Genomic DNA, 7839 nt, shown 5'->3' with positions numbered 1-7839 from the left:
TCACTCCCCACTGAATGCACACAGTGTGGTTCCTGTACACACAGGTAACAAACTAGCAGAAATTGTGGTGATGGAGGATAGTAGCAAGATAACCCTTTGTGCAGGGGAGCCCAAGAGAGCTTTTTGGGGGTGGTGGTAACTTCCTATCTCTAGATGCATGGGGTTCTTGTGCTCTGAGAGAATACCTGCTCATTTTTTAGAAATATTCACTGACTCCTGGTGCCTTGGGGTCAGAGAGACAGGTACCTGACCCTAGCAAATGGCTGATTTCTAACCGTGGGTAAGGATCAGGGATGAGCAGTGACTGTGGGAGATGGGTGAGGAGGCCACACATGGAGTCAGATCCTCACTCAAGATGGCAGGTTTCCACAGACAGCAACCTTGTGCAGGAGGGCTCTGAGGATCAGATTTCTTGATCAGCCTTGTGAACTGCATAATCCTACTCCAGATTTCTCACTGAGGGATGGACAGGGCAGAGGCCAGCAGCTGGACACCCTGATCATGGCTGGAGTGGAGCAGGTGCCTTGGGGGATTGAGTCAGAGAAAGGGAAAGGCAGAGGGTAGCAAAGAGGAGTTTGAGAGATAAAAGGAAGAGGAGAGAAGGGAATGTTTTCTACTGACTTCACCCACATTTCTGTGTGAACCAAAGGAGATTCTTGTCTTGCAGGGAAGGGAAGAGGGCTGGCAAAAAGACAGAGTGACATTCTCAGCTCAAGTGCTCAGGATATCTGCCTTGCTCTTGAATACCTAACACAGGAAACCTGTGCTTTCTGTCATGAGTGGAACTTCAGTTCATACCATTTAGTGAAAATTAAAGCAATGATGAAGGCCTCATCATTAAAGTAGTGCAACAAAAGTATGTGAATATACAGAGAGATACAAGAAAAGAAGAAGTCCAAAGGTAGACCGAATGCAATACTTATGGAAATATAGACTATTGGAAAAGGAGGTACCCCAACGCAGGCTTTCAGACACCTGGACAATATCTGAAGACGTGAAAAAAAAAGTAGACCTTACTTCAAAAGCAACATTAGCTTTAGACACAAATGGATCATGATGGAAGGTTTAGGGAGAAACCATATGATTTCATGGTGCTGTACCCATGGTCCTGTGTCCTCATGTCTCATCAAATTATACCCTTTAACTTGAGGCTATTTGTCATATGTAAATTATACCTCAATAGTTTCAAAACATAAAATACTAGAAGCAAATGTGGGAAAGTTCCTTTATAATCCTGAAGTGCATGTGTGATATGAGTCTGTCTGTCCATGTCTCAAAACTCCAAAATGATAAGACATTTAAAAAATTAATAATAACAGAGTATGAGGACCCTGAGCTCACCCTGTCCCATGTTTTCAACTACATAACATCCACATTCAAGTCCATGAACCAGAGAGCGATCCAAAGACTGGCAGAACAAACTCCACACCTAAATAGAGAGAAGCTGTGTCAGAAAGTTTAGGAGGGCCAGAAAGGTGGAGGCTGGCTGTCTGCAGAAGGGGCAGAGAAAGTGAGCCCTCACACCAGGGAGCTGACACAGGGAAGACTAATCTCCATAACATTTGGCATTAAAACCCAGAGGGGCTGAATTCCCTTGAGTTTACATCCTGGAGCATTGGAGGTCAGCTGACCCAGCGCTGGGTGATCCAGGAGGATGAGTGATAGCCAGGTCTTTGCCTGTGTAGGGAGGCAACGTAAACATGGCATTTTACACAATACCGAGTCAACAGGAGACAGATGTATTCATGCTGATTCGAGTATTTGGAGGACTTGTCCAACAATGAGGGAGCTCACAGTCACCATTCTTCTCCCCCAGCCTCCCAGAATAAGCATAGAAGCACCCACCAGAGGGTGAGGCTGCACAGACACTTGCTACCTAACCCGTTAGAAGTGTGCCAGTCTCAAGGGCTCCTGGGGGACTCACCACACCAAGCCTGCTGGTCTCAGTGCAAACATTCTTAAAACCACAAGAGCACCCTGTCCGACAAGATGCTACAGCATGCTGTGCACATCTGAACCTCACCCAGCTGTGCATATCCAGGCACCCTCATCTCTCACCCAGGCACTTGTCCCCAGGCACAGACAAGGTCTGTGGATATCCTCAAGCCCCTAGCTTCCACTGCTGGTCCACAGTACCCAGCCACCAAAGGACATCGGGAAATCTGGCATAGGACTAGTAGTCCTGTGAAATTTTGCTAATACTCCTGCCCTGATCCCACCTTACCCAGCGGGCATACCACCCCACAGCTGGCCTGCCTGGGTCCCACTAACACGACTGAGAGCAAGCACAGCCCACAACAGGCACACAATCAGTGCAGACATCTGCACTGAAAGGAAAGGTAAACCAGACACAACATCAGGGAGTGAGCAATACCCATACGATATCCTCCTGGAGGTCCTGGTCCTATAAATGGAGACGTGCACTGCTGAGGTCTCCAGGACCTATTCTTCATAATAGCATTAGTTTCAAGAGCAGAAGGCACAGCTGACTTTTTAACACAGAGAAATAGAGCCAGAGAGACAGACAAAATGGACACACACAGATGTTTATCCACAATGAAAGACCTAGTCAAAGCCACAGCCAGAGATCTAAGCCACAGAGATATAATATACCTGATACAGAATTTAAGGCAATGATCATAAGGATACTCAATGGATTTGCGAAATGAGTAGAAGAGGGAGATAAGAAATAACACAGTACACATTGAGGACACAATAAAGGAGAAACATGCTTTCTGGAATGAACAGAGGGATAGAAGAAGCAGAGGAACAAACCAGTGACCTTGAAGACTGAGTAATGGAAATTAATCACACTGAACCAAAGAGAGACAACAGAATTCTGCAACGTGAGATGAGACTAAGGGAACTCAGTGACTACAGCAAACATAATAATATTCATATTGTAAGAGTCCCAGAATAAAGAGAAAAGGGGCAGAAAACTTACTTGAGAAAATAATAGCTGAAAACTTCCCTATGGGGGGAGGTAAACAAACATCCACATCTAGGAGACTAGAGAACTCCCATCAAAATCAACAAAATCAGGCCAACACCCAGACATATTATAAGCAAACTTGCAAATTACAGTGACAATAAAGAAAAACTCTTAAAAGCAGCAAGACAAAAGAGACCTTAACTTAGAAGGGAAGACCCATAAGGCCAGCTACCAGATTTCTGAACAGAAACTTGGCAAGCCAGAAATGAGTAACATCACATATTCAAAGTGCTGAATGGAAAAATCAGCAGCCAAGAATACTCTACACAGCAAGGCTACCATTCAGAATGGAAGGAGACACAAACTTTCCCAAACAAAAACTAAAGGTGTTTGTACCACTAAACCAGTCCTGCAAGATATATTAAGAGGGACTCTTTGAGTGGAAAGGAGAGACTAAAAGTGACAGTATAGAGGTAGAAGACACAAATCAAGTAAAAAAATGAATATTTCTGTAAAAAATCTGTTAAGGAACTCAGAGAAATGGATTTGAAATATAATAACATCTACAAAAAACCTAGGGAGGAGATAATAATGGGTTCCAAGGTAAATGACCATCAACTTAATACAAACTGCTAAATGCAGAAGAGGTTATATAAACACCTAACAGTAACCATATACTAAAACTAGCCATAAATATGCTAAGAAAAGATAAAGAAATCAAAACTATCACTAAAGAAAATAAGCGAAACATGAAAGACAGACAACAAAGGATCGGAGAAAATCATTAGAAACCACAAGAAAACAGGTAATAAAATGGCAATACATACACATCAATCATTTCTTTGAAGGTAAATGCAATTAATGCTCCAATCTAGATATGTAGGGTGTAAGAACGGATGAAAAAACAAAAGCTGGAGTAGCAATACTTGTATCAGAAAAAATACACTTAAAAAAAAACTACATAACAAGAGACAGAGGAAGACACTATATAACAGTAAAGGGTACAGTCCAAAAAGAAGATATAACAACTGTAAATATATCCCACAATTAAGTGGGATTTGTTCCCAAGCTGCAAGGATGGTTCAATATTTGCAAATCAATCAATGTGATACAATATATCAACAGGAGAAAGGATAAGAACCATACGATTGGGGCCCCTGTATGGCTCAATCCTTTAACAGGCCAACATCAGCTCAGGTCATGACCCCATGATTGGTAAGTTCAAGTCCCACATCAGACTCTGTGCTCAAAGCTCAGAGCCAAGAGCCTCCATCAAATTCTGTGTCTCCCACTCTCTCTCTCTGCCCCTCCCCTGCTCACACTCTGTCTCTCTCAAAATTAATAAACGTTAAAAGAAAAGAACCATACTGTCATTCAAATACATGCAGAAAAAAGCATTTGACACAGTACAACATCCATTCATGATTATAACCCCCTAAATAGGTTTACAGGGAACATACATCAATATAATAAATGTTTTCTATGAAAACCCCTCAGCTATAATCAACCTTAATGGGGAAAATCTGAGAGCTTTTCCTGTAAGGTCAGGAAGAAGACAAGGATGTTTACTCTAACCACTGTTAATAAACAATTTACTGGAAGTCCAAGCCACAGCCAGCAGATAAACGAAATGAAACAAAAAGAAACTAAAGTAAAGTAAAATAAAATAAAATAAAATAAAATAAAATAAAATAAAATAAAATAAATCCAAATCTGGAAGTGATACTTTCACACTTTGCAGATTACATGACACTATATATAGAAAACCCTAAAGAGTCCACCCAATAACTGCTAGAACTGATAAATGAATTCAGCAATGCCACAGGATACAAAATCATTATACAGAAATCTGTTGCAATTCTAGACAACAATAATGAGGTGGTAGAAAGAGAAATTAAGAAAACAGTCCCATTTACAGTTGTACACCAAATTATAAGGTATCTATGAATAAATCTAACCAAAGTGGTGAGCGACTTATACTCTGAAAACTGTAAAACAGTGATGAAAGAAATACAAGATGACACAAAGAAATAGAAGGATATTCCATACTCATGGATCTGAAGTACAAATTTCATTAAAATGTCTATACTTCCCAGGGCGCCTGGGTGGCTCAGTCGGTTGAGCGTCCGACTTCGGCTCAGGTCACGATCTCGTGGTATGTGAGTTCGGGCCCCGCGTCGGGCTCTGTGCTGACTGCTCAGAGCCTGGAGCCTGTTTCGGATTCTGTGTCTCCCTCTCTCTGACCCTCCCCCGTTCGTGCTCTGTCTCTCTCTGTCTCAAAAATAAATAATAAACATTAAAAAAAAAATTAAAAAAAAAATGTCTATACTTCCCAAAGCAACTGACACAATTAATGCAATCGCTATCAAAATAGCAACAACATTTTTCATAGAAATAGAACAGTCCTAAAATTTGTACGGAATCACAAAAACCCCAATCTTCTGAGTAAACAACCTTTATGTGAAGTGATAATTATGAATGGCATTATGCCTCTGGATCTTCTGGTCCAAAACACAGTAACTCTGGCCTAAGCATTTGAACAAACGTTAGACATATCCCAACCAAGGATCATTCTACAAAATACATTCTACAAACGTACCCTCAAAACTTTGCAGATTATGAAAAATATAGAAAATCTAAAAGCAGTCATGGCCAAGTGGAACCTAAGGAGACAGGATGACTGTAATGTGCCAGCTGGGATGAGTCTGGGACAGAAGAGGTTAAAACCGAAGCAATCTGAATACAAATATAAACTTTAGTTAATACTACCATATCTCTTTGGGATGTTGATTGTGATCATGTACCAACTCATACGACATCAATAGTCAGAAAAGAGTCTGATGTATGTGGAGACTCAATAATATCTTCCCAATTTTTCTGGTAACTACAAACCCATCACGAATGAAAAGATTATTAGTAATCATGGTTTTTATATTTTCAACACATTATATTATATGACTAGTTCCAGTATTAGTTACTAGTGATGGATATGTACCTATTCTTACTGTTCTTACTATTGTTTAATTTAAATAATAGCATTCATGGTACAGAAAACTGAATGCATGATACACACTTCATAGAAACATCTACTTTACATATTTTAAGATAATAACATATGTATATACCACTGTATTATGTGGTATGTAAATTAAGTGTTTTTTGTGATCTTGAACGAGCATGTCATTGAATGGCTTTTCATAAAGGCGGTTATCCTAGATAATGAATGACACTCAGATTTTCAGGATGTACTTCACATCATGCCTGAACATTGTCAAAAATAAAAATATACACACGGCCAGATGAATCATTGTGACTGGCTCACTTATTGTAAAGAATCCTTGTTTTAATATTTTCATGCATATTTTTGGCAGGAATACAAGAGTATCAAATATTTCCAAATCAAAGAGATATTCAAAGACTAGAATAACGATAGGGAGTTCAAGGGGTTTCAGAAGGAAAAGATGTGACCATGAAGTGGCAGTCACAGGCACGCAGCTTTCTCTGGTCCACTTTGACATGTTTGCATGAGGGGATGTCCATCATAGCATGTGATCTGCAAAAGGGTAAGACTCAGAAGTACCAGAGGAAAAGACAACGCTTTAGGGAGAGCTGACTTGGAAAGGGTGCTTCTGTGCCTAAGTGATGGCTCAGCAACCTGGTTGGGGGTCCCTGGGTCAAAACGTCAAAAGGCCAGCAGTAACCTAGACTCACAAAGATCTTAGTAACATACATCAACGTAACTTAGAGCCACAAAGATCTTAGAGCCACAGAGTTGATCTTCATCTATGATTAGGAGATGGTCACAGTTTTACAGGATATGATCATCGGGCCAGCAGTAGATAGCTAAAATATTATTTAGGGCTATATTTTTAATAAAAAAATGGATGTGTCACAATTTGTGTTTGGAATGTTAAGAAAAATCACAGGCCCATCATGGAGTTACTTATGTTAAGGCTGTTGCGTCCACACGACTCCTGAAACAGAATGCTACGGGCACCAGTGACAGTTGCAACAAAATTTATTACAATGAGAGGCAAGGCCGACCGATCAGGACCAACACTCTTGATAAGAGTGTGGCCCTGAACAGCCGGGGTACAGAGTTTTTAAAGCCGATCACATCGTTTTATCATTATCTGGGAACAGAACAGAAAAACAGTTGCCAGATGAGTCAGAAACAGTTATCGAATGAGGTGATTATTTTAGACTTTCTGCCACTAAGTTGCAACCAGTGGATCTCTTTGACCTTGTCTCTGACGCTCTTTTCTGAGGTTTTGTTTCCTTCATTGGTAAAGCCTGATTCACAAGAGTATGAAGTATGATTTACAAGAGTAAAAGCGAGGCTGTTATCTTTTGACCTTCAGTGTCAGAACAAAGTTGTTATCTTTCAAGCTAAGCGTTAGCCCTACAGTACAATTTAACCCTTACAAGGCCCCATGTCACTAAACCTAATTTCATTCATGCAGGAATGTAACCTTTAACCAGTCAGCAAAGAATTTCCTAGTCAGTGTTGGAAATTTAACTCATAGACCTCTTCCATTCCCCTCAGGGAGGCAATCTTGCCTAAATAAGGTACTCCATGCCACTAAATTTGTTTTAAGTTTATTTATTTTGAGAGAGAGAGAGAAAGAGAGCACAGGCAAGGGAGGGGTGGGACAAGAGGGAAAGAGAGAATCCCACGACCACGAGGTCATGATCTGAGACAGGATCAAGACTCAGACACTTAACCAAGCCATCCAGGCACTCCGAGAATGTGGAGTTTTAAAGGTTAGCAGGCTTGGCTGGGATACAGGCATTAGGGCACTGGCCTACTCCTGAAGAGAAGGCAGCAAACAACTTGCAGGCAGATGGCATGGAAACAGAGGTCTGTACATCGCCTGGGCACACAGTGGGGAGATTATACACTCATT

This window comes from Panthera onca, chromosome D1 (assembly GCF_046562875.1).
Source record: "Panthera onca isolate mPanOnc1 chromosome D1, mPanOnc1 haplotype 2, whole genome shotgun sequence".
Lineage (NCBI taxonomy): Eukaryota > Metazoa > Chordata > Mammalia > Carnivora > Felidae > Panthera > Panthera onca.
This window is presented reverse-complemented; position numbering follows the sequence as displayed.